This window comes from Leucoraja erinacea, chromosome 5, assembly GCF_028641065.1.
Source record: "Leucoraja erinacea ecotype New England chromosome 5, Leri_hhj_1, whole genome shotgun sequence".
In the NCBI taxonomy this organism is placed as follows: domain Eukaryota; kingdom Metazoa; phylum Chordata; class Chondrichthyes; order Rajiformes; family Rajidae; genus Leucoraja; species Leucoraja erinaceus.
In genome coordinates, this window is record NC_073381.1 from 53,717,905 (window position 1) to 53,738,554 (window position 20,650).

Genomic DNA, 20,650 nt, shown 5'->3' on the forward strand with positions numbered 1-20,650 from the left:
CAATTTCTGGTAGCCCTTTCTGTCTTCTCCCTTTCTCAGCTCTCCCTCAGCCCTCGGGCTCCTCCTCTTCCTTTCTTCTTCCCCCCCTTATGTCTACCATGCATCATCAAATGTTCTCTTACTGGAACGACTCTTCAGATTCCTGAAGTACAGTATAGTCATGTTATGGCATTGTTAGTATCAAAAAGAAAACAAGGGGCCCAAGTCAGGTGTTGGAAAATATTGACTGATGATCTTTCAAGTCATTCGCTTCATCAGATTGAAAGACTGTCCAGGTTTGGATATGCAGTCGATCCGCCAATTTACACATTTACACTGCACAGCCTTTTACGATCCTATGGGACAAAATGGCATTTATGCCTAACCTGCAACTCCATACCTATTTGACTGTGAACTGCTCAAAATTACTTCCATGTACAGTGGGCCAGAATGTGTAGCTGCAGCAGTAGAATTGAGCTTGAAATAAGGATTGTATGATGGGATGGGGAACGCCACGACACATGTAATCTTCTATGTTAATAAAGGATGCAAAACTAGAATTGTGGGACCTCTGATACTGCAACTTTCCAGGTGCGTAATTATAAAGGATTTTGAACAGTTGGGGGGGAAAGATAGGTGATCTAGATGCAAATGCTCTCCAATTAAACATTCAACCTATTGAATGCGACTGTTTCTGAACTCCACTCTCCAGCAGAACACTCACTTCAAATGACATTACAGGAAGATCTGATAGCTCAGGTACCCACCCACTTATGGGCTAAATATTCTAATAATGTTGGCCTTGTACTCTCAGCCAAACCCTGTAAAGTCACAGAGTTTTTAACTGTCAGTCCCTGTATAAGGTTTCAAAGGTTTTTTATTGTTAAGTGTACCAATTAAGGTACAGTGATATGTGAATTACCATACAGCCATACTAAAAAAGCAAGAAGACACAAAACTACATAAAGGTTAACATAAACATCCACCACTGCGGATTCCCCACATTCCTCACTGGGATGGAACACTCCTATCTTACTGATTAAAAGGCCGCATAAAAATGCCTGGAGATTCGTTCATGACCTTCGTGCTGTAAACAGCAGTGTGATTACAGCTTACTCTGTCGTGCCTAATCCTGCAACTATACTTACCTCTATACCTCCAAACTACACTCATTTCACTGTAAATAGTCTACGCGATGCATTTTTATTGCTTTGATAAGGCCAGACGTTTATAGTTTCTCAAAAGTTTCAAAGATTTAGAAACATATCAAGTATTATATATCATTGTATTTTCACAGGTTAAGACAAGGTTGCCTTCTATCCCCCTTACTGTTTATTGTTACGATGGACTATGTCTTGAGGAAGACAGTGAACACATCTGACTTTGGAATACTGTGGAGACCAGGAAGATGCCTCACAGACCTAGATTTTGCCGATGACATTGCACTACTAGCAGAGTCGAGACACACCCTTCAAGAGATGACAACCGCTCTGGAGGAGAATGCATCAAAGGTTGGATTAAAGCTGACAGAAGACTAGGACCCTGCAGACTGGAGACCAGCGGCCAATAGACCAACTGATAATCAATGGGGAACCTGTGGAAAACGCCACAAGATTTACCTAACTTGGCAGCATGTTCACAGTAGATGGAGATGTAGAGGTCGACATCAACTCCAGAATTGGTAAAGCTGCATCAGTCTTCAGACAAATGCAGCCAATACAGTCTAGTGGTGGGATATCAAAGATGCTAAAAGTCAAGTTCTTTCAATCCATAGTCCTCCCTACAGCCCGCTATGCCAGTGAGACATGGAAAATCAATGTGAAGATGAAAAATAAATTGGATGCATTCCAACAACACTGCTTGAGGAAGACCCTGAAGACTAGCTACAGAGACCACATCACAAACGAGGAGATCTACCGGGAAACTGCAACAAAGCCTCTCAGCCAGGGCATAGAGGGACGCAGGATGAAATTTGCAGGACATGTACTCAGAATGTCATCAGAACGTGCACCCAAGATAACAATGACATGGCAACCTGACGGAAGAAGGAAAAGAGGCCGACCAAAACTCACATGGAGGCGAATATTCCAGAAGGATTTGGAAGCCCGGGACGCAAGCCTATCGACGGTGGAAGACGGCGCACATACCCGAACAGAATGGCAAAAGCTTGCTGCCCAATGCACTCAACAGTGTGGGAGGAACTAAGTCTAAGTCTAAGTAATTTGCATCTACAATGACTGTATCAAAAGCTGGGTAGCAGTGTGAACTGTGAAGAGGATGCTATGAGGATGCAAGGTGACTTGGACAGGTTGGGTGAGTGGGCAGATGCATGGAAGATGCAGTATAATGTGGATATATCAAAAGCTGGGTAGCAGTGTGAACTGTGAAGAGGATGCTATGAGGATGCAAGGTGACTTGGACAGGTTGGGTGAGTGGGCAGATGCATGGAAGATGCAGTATAATGTGGATAAATGTGAGGTTATCCACTTAGGTGGCAAGAACAGGAAGACAGATTATTATCTGATTTGGTGTCAGGTTAGGAAAAGAGGAAGTACATCAAGATCTGGGTGTCCTTGTACATCAGCCACTAAAAGTAAGCAACAAGGTACAGCAGGCAGTGAAGAAAACTAATAACATGTTGGCTTACATAATGAGAGGAGTTGAGTATAGGAGCAAAAAGGTCCTTCTGCAGTTGTACAGGGCCCTGGTGAGACCACACCTGGAGTATTGTGTGCATTTTTGGTCTCCTAATTTGAGGAAGGACATTCTTGCTATTGAGGGAGTGCAGCGTAGGTTCACAAAGTAAATTCCCAGGATGGCGGGACTGTCATATGATGAAAGAATGGAGCGACTGAACTTGTATTAACTGGAATTTAGAAGGGTGAGAGGGGATCTTATAAAAACATATAAAATTATTAATGAATTGGATACGCTAGATGCAGGAAACATGTTCCTGATGTTGGGGGAGTCCAGAACCAGGGGCCCCAGTTTAGGAATAAGGGCAGGCCATTTAGGAAAAACGTTTTCACCCAGAGAGTTGTGAATTTGTGGAATTCTCTGCCTCAGAAGGCAGTGGAGGCCGATCACATTGAATGGCAGTGCTGGCTTGAAGGGCCGAATGGTCTACTCCTGCATCTATTTCTATGTAGCTATGTAAAAACACTACCATTGAAGTGACATGGCACAGCAGAATTTGAATGCCAAAATGAGCTGAACAAGTACTCTGTAATTCATCACCATTGTGTATAGTCATCTATCTATCTATCTATCTATCTATCTATCTATCTATCTATCTATCTATCTATCTATCTATCTATCTATCTATCTATCTATCTATCTATCTCTAAAAAAATTGTGATCTTGTGCTCTTCCGATTTGCGGGGTTTTTCAATTTGCCCAAACACGTTACGTGACAGCGCTTCAGTTTTTCACCACGTTACTCACCATTCTCCTGTGCTGCGAGTGCAACACGTTTCGTTCCGATCGGCGGTATATTGTAAATGTTATCGATATTTTTAAATCTTTAAAAACGTGCGTGCGCAGATCCCTTCAGTCATCGCCAGGCAGATGCCATCAATCAATGCCACAGCCGGGTGGCGATGCCCTTCCCAGCCCCACCGACCTCTCCCTCCTCACTCACAAACTCCTCTCTCCCCTCCTCACAGTAACTTGTCTATTGTCTCCCCCACCACTGGCGGCGGCAGCGGGGGGGAGGGGGGGCCTAGTGGAGGTCCAGTGGAGGCCCTGATCCTGTCTCTCTCTCCCTCATCACTCGCCCCTCTCCCCTGCCTGCCCTCTGCGGCAATGGCGGTCCCGTCTACCCGTCCCCCCGGGTCCATCTCCTCCACCGTTGCGGTAACTCACCCTCAGGGCCTTCTCGGAGATCTTCTCCACCAGCTCATCGAAACTCGTGGTGCCCACCGTGACGAACACCGACTCCATCACCCACGCGGCCTGTCGGCAGCAGCGAGCAGACAGGCAGGTAGACGGGCGGGTAGGTCGTGGACGGGCCGTGCGGGAGGAGCGGGTGGTCGGACAGGACAGGGACGGGCCGAGCGGTGGCTGAGCCGGAGTGGGCAGAGGGAGGGAGGGAGAGTCAGGTTGCAGGGCGGCCGAGCAGTCTGCACGGAGTTTGAGTAACTAACGCACACGCACACACACATGCACACACACACGCACACCCACCACACACATGCACACACACACACACACACACACGCGTGCGCGCACAGGCACACACACACGCACACACACACACACGCACACACGCACACGCACATACACACACACACACACACACACACACACGTACACACAGGGTGGAGTGCAAGAGGTAGGAAGTGGGGAATAGAGTGAGAGGAGGGCAGTGGGGGAGGTCAAGAGAGATAGTGGGGGGGATAGGGAGAGGTGAGGAGTGGGGGATAGAGGGATAGGAAGGGGAGAGGAGTTATGGAGGGAGGAAGGGAGTGACTGAGGGTAGGGGAAAAGATAGGGAGGGAGAGGTGAGGGATGGATTGGGGGAGGGAAGGAGAGGGGAAAGAAGAGGGAGGGTGAAGAAGAGGGTGAGGAAGTGTTGAGGGATGAGGGGAAATGAGCCGTGCCTGTGCAGTTGGGGGCTATATATTGTGGTGAGGAAAGGCCTTTCATAGCGCACTCCACCACTATTGAGCACACAAAAGGAATCAGGTTGGTCTGGGATCCAGGTCAGATCTGAAGACCCTATGTTAGAGCATGTGGGAAACAGAACGCATAGTCATAGAGTGATACAGTGTGGAAACAGGCCCTTCTGCCCAACTCGCCTACACCGGCCAACAATGTGGTGCATTATTGCGTTGGGGGGACGGGTTGCACTGGGGGAACGGGTGAGTGGTGGAACATTGCATTGGGGAACGGGTTGCGTTGGGGGACCAGGCCTCCCGTGTGACAGTTAGTGACTAAGTGACTTCCACTTAGTCTAGTTCCCACTGAACTCGAAACTGATTCGAATTTAGAACTAATTTCTTAACATTTCTGATCAGATGACTTCAATGTATTATCAGCTTACTTAATTAATCCCTTCTGTCCACAGGGACAGTCACATATATTGTGTTAGAAAAAAACACCTCACTTTTCAGAACAGTTAATGTTATTACAAAGGCTGCTTAGATAAATACAATTTTTGGAAGGGGAATGCTACACTAAGTTAAAATGTGAACCATGCTAATTGCAGGGCTGCCAACTCTCACTCTTTGAGCGTGAGACTCACGCCCTCAAGCAAACTCTCACGCCCTCACGCTGATCAGAAATTTCTCACGCTCAGTGGTGAGAAATTTTGCGATCAACGAAAATTTCAAAACTAGGATAAACAGCATGGTCCATGGGTGTTGGAGAGCCGGGGCTGCGGGAGGGGTGGGAGCAGAACCAGCGGCGGGAACAGATGCGGGGAGCCGGGACGGACGAGTGTTTGCCGGGGCCGGCGTGTCGCTCGCTGCAGCTCTGGCCATGGAGCACTCCGGACAGTGTGAGTGTCCCGGGCGTCGGGGGCGTCGGAAGCGTTGTACCGCTGCTGCTGCCGCGAGAGTCTCTGTGCCGAAGGGACAGACTCTCAAAGGGAGGTGGAGAGAGAGAGAGAGAGAGGAAGGAGACATGGAGACAGTGGGGAGAGAGAGGGGGGGTGAGAGGAGAGAGAGAGGGAGAGACAGGGGGGGAGTGAATGGAGAGAGAGAAGAGGGAGAGGGGGGGGGAGAGGGGAGAGAGGGGGGAGAGTGAGGTGGGAGAGGGGGGGAAGTGAGAGAGGGGTGAGAGAGAAGAAAGAGGGAAGAGAGAGAGGGGGTGGCGATGGAGGAGAGAATGGGAGAGAGAAGGGGAAGAGAGAGGGGTGGTAAAAGAGAGAGGGGGAAGAGGGGGAGAGAGGAGAAGAGGGGGAAAGAGAGAGATAGGGGGGCAAAGAAAAAGAGATAGAGAGAGGATAAAGAGAGGGGAGAGAGGGCACGGGGAAGAGTGAGGTAGGAGGGAAAATGGGGAAGAGAGGAGGAGAGAGGGGGAAGAGAGAGGTGAGAGGAGAGACAGAGAGAGAGGGGAAAGAGGGGGGAGAGGGGGGAAGAGAGGGGGAAGAGAGAGAAGGGGAGAAAGAGGAGAGGGGGAGACAGGGGAGAGAGAGGGGGTGAGAGGAGAGACAGAGAGGGAGAGAGGAAAGAGAGAGGGAAAAGAGAGGGGGAGGGGAGAGATAGAGGGGTTGAGGGGAGAGAAAGCGGAAGAGAGGGGGGAGAGAGAGAGAGTCTCTGTGTCGAATTTGCCCAGGTGACCGGCATGGATCAGGCTGTGGCTCGGTGCATCCTGGAGGACAACCAGTGGCTGCTAGAAGTAAGTACCAAGCACTGGGTAGAAACGGTGGAAGGTAGTGGACTTCAAATGGGGTGTTTGGAGAAAGCATCCTGCTTGCCTGCTAGATTTTCACTTACTGTAACTGCAGGAAAAATGTTCCCGATGTTGGGGGCGTTCAGAACCATTGGTCACAGATTAAGAATAAAGGGGGGGGCAGTTAGGACTGAGATGAGGACAAACATTCTTCATGTAGAGAGTTGTGAATCTGTGGAATTCTCTGCCACAGAATGCAGTGCAGGCTAATTCACTGGATGTTTTCAAGAGAGAGTTACATTTAGTTCTTGGGGCTAACGACATCAAGTGATATGGGGAAAAAACAGGAAAGAGGTACTGATTTTAGATGACTAGCCATGATCATATTGAATGGCAGTGCTGGCTTGAGGGGCCGAATGGCCTATTCTTGCACCTATTTTCTATGTTTCTATGCTTGAGTATATGGCAATAAAACTCGATCACTTGATTTTGAAGCATTCATGCATGGTGGAGGTATAATGTAGTCATAGAGTGATACAGTGTGAAAACAGGCCCTTCGACACAACTTGCCCACACCCGCCAACATGTCCCAGCTATGCTACCTGCTTTTGGTCCATACCTCCAAACCTGTCCTATCCATGCATCAGTCTAACTTTTTCTTAAATGTTGGGATGGTCCCTGCCTCAACTACCTCCTCTGGCAGCTTGTTCCATACACCCATCACCCTTTGTGTGGATAACGTTACCTCTTAAAAAGTTACCTCTTAAAAATACTTCATACAAAAAACATTGAAATCATACTTCTACAGTGCACTAAAACATGATTTTAATACATCAAATTTCAAAAAGTTCCTACCCTTCTTCCGCACCCTCTCCCCACTTGGTTGCTCCACTCCCTCACCGGGTACCCCCAAGGCCAGTGATCAATGATCGCACAGCCTCCCCCCTTTCAAAAATACCAATTTAAAGCATATATATTGCATTCATGTGTAAGTTATAAGACTCGCTACAGTATGCACCATATTGCACAATTTCAAGCTGAAAAATGCAAATGATCCGTACCACTCCCGTACCACTCCAACCCCCCCACCCCCCTCCCCCCGGTCGCGATGCTCACTCGGGCTTGGTCTCTCGCAAACTTCTCACTCCCAACTCTCACCCAATGTTGGCAGCCCTGTAATTGCTGCTTTTGCAACAGATTTGTGTATCCCGTTTCACAGCTTTCCTTGATCACTTGATCCTGTCACTTTAAAATTACCTATCAAAATGCAAAGAAAGTAAAAGAGAACTGTATGCCATTGATGGTACACAAAAAAGCTGGAGAAACTCAGCGGGTGCAGCAGCATCTATAGAGCGAAGGAAATATGCAACGTTTCGGGCCGAAACCCTTCTTCAGACATGTGTGCCATTGACTCTGTTTGCTAGGATTGAAGAGGTTTTTATTTGATTAAATGTTTACATGACACTGAAATTCAAAACCACAGACACAAAGGTATTTACTGTGCATAATCTTTGTCTGCACTGAATAATCAGTACACCAGTATCGGGGTAAAGCTGGTCCAATGACTGCTTCAGCTTTACAGTGCTGTTAAAAGTCTGTGTTGAATTTTTAAAACATTTTTGAATCAAATTATTGTATTTGGTTTACAATTTATGTCAAAATTAATTAAACATAATTAAACATTTTTATTGAATCTAACACCTCTACTACTTTGATTTGATTTTGGCAGACATTTCACTTGCTGCTACTGTTGTGTCTGACAACCTTTTAAACTGTACATTATGTTTTGGGTATCGTATTTTTTGGAGCTTTCAGGGGAGAATTTAGGGTCCTCAGGACAAATCTGACGACTCACTTTCAAAACCAGTCGCCTCAAACGAGAATTCTATTCCATATAACCATATAACATTATAACAATTACAGGACGGAAAACAGGCCATCTCGGCCCTTCAAGTCCGTGCCGAACACTTACTTCCCCCTAGTCCCATCTACCATAACCCTCCATTCCTTTCCCGTCCATATACCTATCCAATTTATTTTTTAATGATAAAATCGAGCCTGCCTCCACCACTTCCACTGGAAGCTCATTCCACACAGCTACCACTCTCTGAGTAAAGAAGTTCCCCCTCATGTTACCCCTAAACTTCTGTCCCTTAATTCTCATGTTGTGTCCTCTTCTTTGAATCTTCCCTATTCTCAATGGGAAAAGCTTTTCCACGTCAACTCTGTCTATCCCTCTCCTCATTTTAAAGACCTCTATCAAGTCCCCCCTTAACCTTCTGCGCTCCAAAGAATAAAGACCTAACTTGTTCAACCTTTCTCTGTAACTTAGTTGCTGAAACCCTGGCAACATTCTAATAAATCTCCTCTGTACTCTCTCTATTTTGTTGACATCCTTTCTATAGTTAGGCAACCAAAATTGTACACCATACTCCAGAATTGGCCTCACCAATGCTTTGTACAATTTTAACATTACATCCCAACTTCTATACCAGTGGTTCCCAACGTGGGGCGTACGCCCCACAGGGGGGCAATTTGATTTTTAAGGGGGGCAATTGAATGCAACTGAGGAGGTCTGGGTCCAAATATTCAATTTTTTTTGTTTTTTGGATTTTCCATCAGGTAAACATATGTAGTTTATGTTTCAGATGTTATTTTGAGTAAATAATTATTTTTGGGTATAAAAGGTCTTTATTGTGTAGTACATAATCACCGCGCCATCGCTCTTCATGCACGTTGCACGAAGCGCGCGAGGTCATGGGAGAACCTTATTTATTGAACCATGTTCTTTTGAAGCTTGTTTAAACCAATGTATTGAAATGATAAGAATTATATATCACCACATGGGGGGGGGGGGGCATCAGGATTTTAGAGGTGATTAGGTGGGGCATGGCCAAAAAAAGGTTGGGAACCACTGCTATAGATCCTCTGGCCACTAGTACATCAGGGTGATTAGTTGTGTTCTCCTTAGTGAAGACGGATCCAAAGTATCTGTTCAACTGTTCTGCCATCTCATTGTTCCCTATAATGAATTCCCCCTTTTCAATCTACAACGGTACAGTTTTAGTCTTAACTAATATTTTCCGAGTCACATACCTAAAGAAGCTTTTACTATCTTCCTTTATATTCTTGGCTAGCTTACCTTCTTACCTCATCTTTTCTCCCCATATTGCCTTTTTAGTTATCGTCTGTTGATCTTTAAATCCTCTGGCTTCCCGCTCATCTTTGCTATGTTATATGGGGTGGAAGATTGCAGCCTTCACGTGGCCGTCCTGTTTCGACAAATGCTATCATATTATGGTCACAACCTCCTAATGGCTCCTTAACCTTGAGGTTCCCTTATCAAATTGTGTTCATTACACTACACTAAATCCAAAATTGCCTTCTCCCTGGTAGGCTCCAGTACAAGCTGTTCTAAGAATCCATCACAGACGCACTCCACAAACTCCCTTTCTTGGGGCCCAGTACCAACCTGATTTTCCCAGTCTAACTGCATGTTGAAATCTCCCATAGCAACCATGGCATTACCTTTACGACACACCAATTTTAACTCTTGATTCAACTTGCACCCTATATCCAGGCTATTGTTTGGGGGCCTGTAGATAACACCCATTAAGGTCTGTTTATCCTTTCAATTTCTCAGCTCTATCCATACTGACTCTACATCTCCTGATTCCATGTCATCCCTCGCAAGGGACTGCATTTCATTCCTCACCAACAGAACTACCCCACCCCCTCTGCCCACCTGTCTGTTTTTTCAATAGGACGTATGCCCTTGAATATTCAGCTCCAAGCCCTGGCCCTCTTGCAGCCATGTCTCTGTAATTCCCACAACATCATACTTGCCAATTTCTAACTGAGCCTCAAGTTCATCCACTTTACAACATATTCATATACAACACTTTAACTTCGGTATTCACCTCCCCTCTCGCACCGCTCACAATTGGCCCTGACCTTTCTCTCTTATAACTTCTCGAACTCCTTCCCATAAATTCGGGAGTCTTTTGTAACTTTTCTTGCACTCATTTCCCCTTAAACTCCATCTTTATAGTCCCAATTTGGCAATCCCTCCCCCCAATATTTAGTTTAAACCCACATGTGTAGCACTAGCAAACCTGCCTGCCAGAACGTTGGTCCACCTCCAGTTAAGGTGCAACCCGTCCCTTTTGTACAGGTCACCCCATACCCCAGAAGAGATCCCAGTGGTCTATAGAGCTAAATCCTTGCTCCCTGCACCAGCCCCCCCCCCCCCCCCTCCAGCTACACATTCAGATCCCCTATCTCCCTGTTCCTGTCCTCACTAACACGAGGTACTGGGAGCAATCCGGAGATAATCACTCTAGTAGTCCTGCTTTTCAGTCTTCTTCCTAACTCTCTAAACTCGCGTTACAAAACCTCCTTCCTCTTCTTCCCAACGTCGTTTGTGCCCACGAGCACAACTACTGCCGGCTGTTCACCTTCCCTCTCGAGGATGTTGTGAATCTGGTTTGTGATAACTCATACATTTTATGGAAATTGGTTAGTTTTGAGGAGATGTTTGATTTACACTGTCCGATTTAATGGTGGTTAATCAGAAATGTGAAACCTACCTACCTGTGAAACCTACCTATGATCAGCCATGATCATATTGAATGGCGGTGCAGGCTTGAAGGGCTGAATGGCCTACTCCTGCACCTATTTTCTATGTTTCTATGTTACCTCTTGCATGTCGAGAGTTAAAATCAGAGCTAAAATGATGACTGAATATCTTAAATTCCAGATTGTTTCATCTACTTTTATGTTAATTTTCTGCCGTTTTGATTTATAGCTTGATCTGCTACAGTTAGCAGACAGATTACGTTGAAACTGCTGTACTTTGTGACATAGGGTGAGGCCCGTTGAGTTCCTCCAGCCTTTCTGTCTACCTTCGATTTTTCCAGCATCTGCAGTTCTTTCTTAAATACTTTGTGGGATAGATCAGTATCTAAAAAAACCTGCTATTTTTGTTAACTTAATAGTTGCTGTAAAGAATGCAGTACCAGTAGCAAAGTGTTTCTGAAGGATTTTCTGCCGATTGCAGTTGACAGATATTAAGAGCCTGGCAGCTATACATTGCAGTTGCTACCAGCTGCAGGATCATGAGCTGGCATTATGAAATAAATGGGCTTTCAAGCTGCCTCACAGTTTTCTGAATCCCATGTTAGTACAATGTTTTTTCTTTGTACGATCTTAATGTTTAGAGAACCAAATGAAAACCCTAAATTTATTCCAAGTATTTACCGTGCCAATTTGTTTTCATTGCCTCAGATGGTTTGTCTGTGTTTTGTTTCCAACCATCATTGCAGTTCAAGTAGGTTAGCAATACTCCGAGAAAAGCCTGATTTGAAACCCATTTCAGCTTCCGGCATGTTGACTATGTGTTCATTGTTGTAGAGTGAACGTCTGTGATATGATTTTCACACTTTTCCTGAAACTGAAACAAAGATAATTTGGATTCGCAAATGTAGTTATATTAATGCATTTATCAACTCTTTGTATTACTCCATAGTCTTTCTGTATTTAAGCATGGTGAACAATTCCAAAGGCTTTTACCATGGCAACGGTATTTTGGGAATAAAGTGAAGGATTTCTGGATATATTTCTGTTGCGTCGCAATAGTGAGTGATCCGTTCAAATCGAGGGCATTTGATGTGGGAAGTTTATTTTCTCAATGGTATCTACATCTTTGAGTAAATTATTATATTTGTTTACCATATTGGCACATCCATTTGAGGACACAGACCACTGAGGGCATAGAAAATTGCTTTCAGAAAAATAAATTAAGTATTGTCAGTGAAGGAGTCAAATAAACTCCTTTGAGGAGTATACTTGATGGGCCGAATGGCCTACTTCTGCTCCTATGACATGATCAATAAATCCACACTCCTTTCTCATAGATTCCATCAATTAACATAGAAAATCTGGAAGAAATCCAACTTGTCCTTAGTTAAAGAGTTATGTGTGGCAATGAGGGAGAATTGTGATAGGACCATCTTTAGTAAACATTACAATAAAGATGCCAAAATACTATTATAAAGGGAGTTTTAAGACGTTAACTCAACAGTCATGTGTGTTCAAGTCAGAATCATGTGTGATTTAAAGGGGATATGCAGGAGGCAGCATTTATGTCACTTTTAACATTTTAACTGTTGGATAACATAGGTTTGGAAGGTGCTTTCAAAAATGTCTTGGAATGTTGCCGTGGATGGTGCCCATTGCAGTCATGGTTTGCTGGTGGTGAAAGGATATTAATGGCTGTTTTCTCTCTTCAGCAGCATTGGAATAGATGATGACTTGCCTTCACTTCAGTTTTGTGGGTTGTAATGTGTTGGAAGAGTTATGCCTGCTGAGAGGTGGGGCAGGTGATGCTTCAGAGGGTGGGTTGTTTGTGATGTTGATTGCTCCATTTGTTATTTGCATATACCCTCTATATGCTCCTGTTATACACACAAGATCTTCAATGCCTTTCCAGATATTCAATTTTTATCTGTCATGAACTAGGGTTTTCCACAATGCCAATTATTTCAAGAAGACTTTCAGAACATAATTGATGTATTTTCACAGTTCACATGGGAACCCATTGTCATGACAGCTCAGAGCAGAGTAATGAGTGAAACTAACCCTCTGTTCTTGCTGCTGTATTACATCTAACCCACAGTGGCCACAGTGGCGCAGTGGTAGAGATGCTGCCTGACAGCGCTTGCTGCGCCGGAGACCCAGGTTCGATCCTGACTACGGATGCTGTCTGGATGGAGTTTGTACATTCTCCCCGTGACCATGTGGGTTTTCTCCGAGATGTTTGGATTCCTCCCACACTCCAAACACGTACAGGTATGTAGGTTAATTGGCTTGGTGTGTGTGTAAATTGTCCTTAGTGTGTAGGATAATGTTAATGTGTGGGGATCGCTGGTCGATGCGGACTCATTAGGCCAAAGGGCCTGTTTCTGCGTTGTATCCCTAAATTAAACTAAATAAACAAAACCATAATAATTTTCCCAGCATAATGGATGGTGTAATTTATTGGTCATTTATTGGTAATTTATTGGTACCTCTTGGTAATTTATTGCATTCTTGAGTAGAGGTGTTCCCAAACAAAGCTGTGATGGATGCAACCCACCAGTATGCTTGTTATGGTGCATCTGTAGAACTATGTAAGTCACTAGACACAATGCTGAATTTACTCGGTCTCCTCAGGAAGTAGTGGCGTTGGTGTGCTATCTTGGTTCTCACATCAATGCACTTGATTCACAACAGATCATCGGTAATATTAACACTGAAGGACTTGAAGCTCTCAACCATTGCCACTGTGGCACCATTGATGTTGATTGGGGCATGTTCTCCACCATGCTTCCTGAAGTCAATATCTAGTTCATTTATTTTTCTGACATTGAGGTCACTGTCCCTAAGTTCTCTATCTCCTTCTTGTACTCCGTCTCATTGTTGCTCGTGATTCAGCCCACGATAGTGGATTGAATCTTGTAGATTGAGTTAGACAAATTTGGCCCTACAGTCATGAGCGTATAGGAAGAATAATAGAGGAATGAGAACGCATCCTTGTGGAACGAGAATGTTGAGAATTATTGTGATGGAGGAGTCACTTAGGCTCACTGATCGTGGCCTGTGGATCAGATAGTTGAGGATCTAGTGGCAGAGGAGGGAGCTGATTCTTAGGCCCAGGAGTTTGGTGACAAGTTTGCATGGGATTATGGTTTTGGAGGCGAACCTATAGTCAATAAATAGGAATCTAACGTAAGTCCTTGTTGCCTAGGTGTCCTCCTCCCCCCCCCCCCCCCCCCCCCCCCCCCCCCCCTCCCCCTCCCCCTCCCCCTCCCCCTCCCCCCTCCCCCTCCTCCTCCCTCCTCCTCCTCCTCCTCCCCCTCCTCCTCCTCCTCCTCCTCCTCCTCCTCCCCTACTCCTCCTCTCCTCCTCCTCCTCATGTTGTAGGACAACTTGGTCTATTTGATGTTATTTGATTGTGCACGCCAGGTTGCATTCGTCGAAACAGGGCAGACCACGTGAAGGTTGCAATCTTCCACCCCAACAAGCCCTTAAGCTCACAGTATCTGTGACGAACATGATGCCAAGATAAACTAATCTGAATTGCCTGCACTTGATCCACAACCCTCCATTTCCTCCATATTTATGTGAGTATCTAAAAGCCTCTTAAACGCTACTATTTTATCTGCCTCAACCACCACCTCTGGCAGCATGTAACAGACACCTACCACTCTCTGTATGAAATAAATCTATCCCGCACATCCCCTTTAAACTTTGCCCCTCTCACAGAAGGCTGTGTCCTAAGCCCCCTTCTGTTTAGTCTGCTGACACACGACTGTACTGCCAGACTCAATAACAACTTCATCAGCAAGTTCGCTGATGACACAACAGTAGTGGGTCTCATCAGTGACAACGATGAATCGGCGTACAGGATGGAGGTGGAGCTGCTCACAGGTTGGTGCAAATCCCACAACCTCATTCTTAACGTGGGAAAAACTAAGGAGATGGTGGTTGACTTCAGGAGGGCGGGGAAACATCACCATGCATCTCTGCACATCGACGGAGCTGATGTGGAAAGGGTCAGCAGCATGAAGTTCTTGGGACTACACCTGTCTGATGACCTGACGTCCACGGCCAACACCACAGCTCTGGTCAAGAGAGCCCAGCAGCGACTTCACCCCCTCCGAAGACTACGGAAAGCAGGCCTCCCCACCACACATCTACGGACTTTTTACAGGGGGACTGTCGAGAGCACACTGACATACGGCATAACTTCCTGGTTCGGGAGCTGCAAGGCGTACGAACGGCACCAACTAGACAGGATAGTGAGGACCGCAAGCAGGATTATTGGTGCTCCACTACCCTTCCTGCTGGACATATACAAGAAGAGATGCATCAACAGAGCCATCTCCATCATCAAAGACCCTTACCACCCATCACATGACTTTTTCACCATCCTCCCATCTGGGAAGAGGTACAGGAGCATCAGCTGGAAAACCAGCAGGATGCTCCTCAGCTTCTTCCCACAGGCTATAAGACTGTTAAATGAACTTTCCCCCCTGCCAAGTATCGCGCACAAACCCCCCACACTGCAGCAGAGCCACTGTTGTGCCGCTGCCGGTCGGAACGGCTGTTGAATGTTATTGAATGTGATTAGAGGGTTAAATTGTTCATGACATGTATTTTAATTTTAATTGCTATTTATTTTGTAACGAAAACTGAACGGACACTGGTTGAGAAACGTTTTTTTGTTTCCTCTGAGTATGCGAATACTCAGGAAATGACAATAAAGATTTACAATTACAATTACAATTACAACAATTAAAGTTATGCCATTTCATCTTTGAAATTTCCACCCTGAGAAAAAGGTTCTGAATGTCTACCCGATCGAATAATTTTATATACTTTTATCAGGACTCCCCTCAACCTCCATTGTGCCAGAGAATAAAATCCTAGTTTGTACAACCTTTTCTTGTAGCTAATGCCTCCTAATCCAGGCAGTAGTCTGGTAAAGTAGAAGTGTTGGAGCCCGATCTGAAACGTTGCCTATCCATGTCCTCCAGAGATACTGCCTGACCCACTGAATTACTGCACCCCTTTGTGTTTTATGGAAGATTCCAGCTTCTGCTGCCAACTACTGTCAGCATTCAGGTAGACCTCTTCTGCACCCTCTCCAAAGCTTCCATTTCCTATAATGGGGGTGACATGAACTGTGTGCAATACTACAAATGTAAAGTCTTAGAGAGCTGCAATGTCGCCGAACCAAAGTCTTATGCAGCTGTTTTAGTACATTAGCAATCTGTTCCAGAGCTCTTTTGAACGTTTTGCTAAACTGGGACAGCACCAAATTTGTACTGGATAATATGCTGTGGGGTGGAGTCCAGAATCTAATGGTAGCATAGTAGAGAACCGCTGCACCAGATTCTGTCTTTACCCTGGGTGCTACCTGTATGGAGCTTGCATTGTTCTCCTTTGACTTAGTGGACTTTGTTACTCTGACTATCCCTGTTTGGATCCCAAAGACATGAAGGTTAATGGACACTGTAAATTGCCCATAGTGTGCAGGTGAGTCGTGGAATCTGGGGGAAGTTGATGGGAATATAAATTGAATACAATAAAGGGACAAATGTAGAATTAGTATAAATGTGTTGTTAATGACTAGGAGGGTCCTCTTATCAAGAGTCAAGAGTGTTTGATTGGCATGTGTAGCGACAATGGAACAATTAAATTTGTACCTGCTGCAGCTTTACAGGCCATTAACATAATAACGCAACGAGTAAATATACAATAATCAATAATACAGTCATTTAATAATCTGTAATTCTAAATAACCAGACTTTAATGGTGCAAAACTGAAGTACGTAATGCAACCAATACAACGTCTGTAGTAGATCATAGTTGCTGAAGTGGGATTGTGATTAGTGTGTTGCAGTGTTCAAGAGCATGATAGTTGCTGGGAAGAAACTGTTCTTGAACCCAAGGTTATGGTTCTCAGGCTCCCATACCTTCTTCCCAATGATAGTAACAAGATGAGATCATGGGCAGGATGGTGTGCATCTTTGATGACATTAGCTGCCTTTTTTGGGCAGCGCCTCCCATGGATCCTTTTGATGATGTGGAGGTCAATGTGGTGAACCAGGCATGTCTGCCACGTTCTGCAGCCTCATTCATTCCTGGGTGTTTGAGCACTGAACTAGGCCATGATGCAACCTGGAAGGACATACCAAATCTCAATATTCTAAGGAAGTAGAGGTATTGATGATAGACAAGGTAGACAAAAATGCTGTAGAAACTCAGTGGGTGTGGCAGCATCTATGGAGCGAAGGAAATAGCCAACGTTTCGGGTTGAAACCCTTTTCAGACTGATGTGAGGGTGGGTGGGTGGGGGGGGGGGGGAGGAAGAAAGGAAGAGGTGGAGCCAGAGGACCGAGGGAGAGCTGAGAAGGGGAGGAGAAAGTAAGGACTACCTGAAATGAGAGAAGTCAATGTTCATACCGCTGGAATGCAAACTGCCCAAGCGAAATATGAGGTGCTGCTCCTCTAATTTACGGTGGTCCTCACTCTGGCCGTGGAGGAGGCCCAGGGCAGAAGGTTTGGATTCGGAATGGGAGGGAGAGTTGAAGTGCTGAGCCACCGGGAGATCAGGTTGGTTGTTGCGAACCGAGTGGAGGTGTTCGGCAAAGCGATCGCCAAACCTTTGATTTATGAGCTTTCTTTGTGATTACTTCAACGAGCTGGGTCCAGTAAAGATTGCATGCCCAGGAACATGAAGATATTAGCGCACCATCACCATCCCATCGATGAAGACAGGTTCATGGATCCTCAACTTTCCCTACCTTAAATTACCAATCAGGCCCTTGGTCTTGCTACTTTTGAGAGTAGGATTGTTGTTCTAGCACCATTCAATCAAATTATCAATATCCCTGCTGGAGTCTGATTCATTGTTACCCTAATACATTCAGTATCCATGGTATTCTGGGCAAATTTAAAGATGAAGTTTCTGGCTGTTTCTGACTACACAGTCATGGATATAGAGAGTAAAGCAGGAGACTGAGGGCACAGCCTTGAGATGCTCCTGTGTTGATGGTTATCGAGGAGCAAATGTTGTTGCCAATTCATACAGATTGTAGTCTAGTGACAAGGATCCATTGCATAACCCATTTTCTAGTTTCATCCACCATCTGCTACTCTGACCATGTGGTTTTAGTTTAGTTTAGAGGTACAGCGTGGAAACACACCCTTCAGCTCACCAAGTCTACACAGACCATCAATCACCTGTACACTCATTCTATGTTATCCCACTTTTGCATCCTGCATACTAGGGGCAATTTTACAGAAAGCAATTATGCTACAAACCTGCATGTATTTGTGGGAGGAAACCGGAGCACCCGGAGAAAACCCATGCAATCACAGGGAGAACATACAAACTTCGCAGACAGTGCCCAAAGTCAAGATCGGATCCTGGTCACTGGCGCTGTGAGGCAACAGTTCTACCACTGCACGACTGTGCTGTTTTTGTTGAACTACAGTTTTCAAATGCCCATAATCTGTTTTTTTTCTGCCCTTGAGATATGGTGATATTTCTCATCCAAAAACACCCTGCAGTTTACAGTTGCTTATCTCCTGCAACTCCTGATGGTTCTCCTCACATCCACCAAGAGCCTCTTCATACCAAGAGTATAAGTACTAATTATGGTGGATTTCAGGGCAGTCCTGAGGATGTCATCATTCTGTCGCTCCCATTGGTTTGGAATCAATACGATACAATATGATACGATAGAACTTTATTTATCCCAGGAGGGAAATTGATCTGCCACAGTCATAAAACAACAAAATACATGAAACATGAAATTAAAGTTACGAAACAATGATTTTTATGAAGTGCTTTCTTTTTTCGGGACTTCCAACATTGATTTATTTTTTAAATGCAGTGTTTCAGTTGCTATTTCAGGAACAGATTGATGGTGATGACAGACTGCAAACTGCAAGGTGAGTTGGCAATGGCTAGTCCAGCAGTTATTGTCAGCATCCTAATGCTAATGATGAGGATGGCCTCCTGGTCTCTCACTCTGGCAATGCAATAATGTAACAGATGACAAACTTGGATGTATGGAGTTGTCATAAAATCTTGTGCTTGCATTTCTGACGAAACAGGGTATTTGTTATGACAAGATTATACTGTATGACAAGCATTTAGTTAGGAAGAGAACTCCTTGTGGAGTGAATTTTTCTAACTCCTTTGCCAGTCAACGGCTTATGCCCTTTCTGATTCTGACATTGAAGTCACTAAGAACATCAGTTTTTATTCAATTAGGATTCAGGCCAGGGATTACTCAAAGTCAGATTGTAATTACTCTTTGGCCTCTTTCATTGATTTCAACATTGTGAAATGTGCCATATAATGGTGGTTCCATGTTCGAGTGAGTTAGATGCTCATGACACATTTATCTAGAACATCAGGAATAATTCCGAGATGTCAGTCTGTGAAACTGTGTTTTTCGTTCTGTCTGCTTTTCAAGAGAAGTTGTGACCATCACCTGCTGCTTTGTAGCTGGTCATCTCCTGTCCTCTGTGAATCATTTGGTGATGTCAATGTCAAAGTGTCTCAAGATAGACCAACGTGTCAGTGGGGGTTGAAACTCACCATCAGTGTCCATATGTTCACTTAGAGGGGGTGGAAGTGAATGCATTAATCATTGCACACACGTTAGCAGCCTGATTCACCAACAACAATCAGCCTGATATATTGGTGCTTTGATGAGAAGTACCAAGATGACAAGAGACCAGGAATTAACACATATGTGGACACCAATGCCTATTTGCACTCTAAGCAGTCACATATGCACAGAAATGAACACTGCCACACATGCTCTTGCCACACCCAATTACACATCCTGTTCCTCTTACAGTATTCCTATTCACCCCTTCCTGAATCCTGAATCCCTCCTCTTCCAATTCCCTCTGCCCCTCTTTGTCTCAGCTTTCTACATTTTTCCCAGTTTCCCCAGTCTCTTATCCCTCTCTCCCTTTCACCCTTCATCACTGTTCAATCCCCGGTTCTGCACTTCTGGCTGAAGTCAAGCATCTACATTAGTGGAAGGATCAATTTGGTTTGTTTCTAGAATACTTTTTTATAGTGTTTACTATCACTGAAATCACTGGAACAAAATTTCAGCGGTGAAGGACAATAAGTCACTGCTCCTAAATTGCTTGTCTAGTGCAAGTAATTAATGACAACTTTCTACTTCAATTTCCTTCTGTTTATTTTTTTGAAATTATAAAGTGAAGTAACCATTGAGTGATAGCTAGTCTGAAAAAGGGTCCCGACCCGAAACGTCACCCATTCTTTTCCTCCAGAGATGATGCATGATCCACTGAGATACACCAGCACTTTGTGTCTATCTTTGGTATCAACCAGCATCTGCTGTTCTTTCTTTCTATATTGAATGACTAGTTTATTGCTCACTACAAACATGTTCCAAGTTAGTCCTGAGGATTGAAGCGCAATAACAGATAGAATTGAAACACAAACCAACATCTGTGGACATGAGCATCAAATGTTCTGCCGATTCTTAGCCACTCACTTGGAGCAAGGCAAGTCAGGGCTGCAAAGCCTGAGGTTTGGAGTATCTTCTGTCTCAAATCTCCAAAATTATATCTGTCTGACTTATAATTGCCTCCCTTGTTTCAATTCACTCCACACTTTGGATTTCAGCCCTGAAGGTAGGATATGACACCTGTCATCGACTACAATACCAAACATAATTACACACACTAGTGCGCCCACAGACAGTCAAAAGGCCAGGCAGCAATAAGCCCT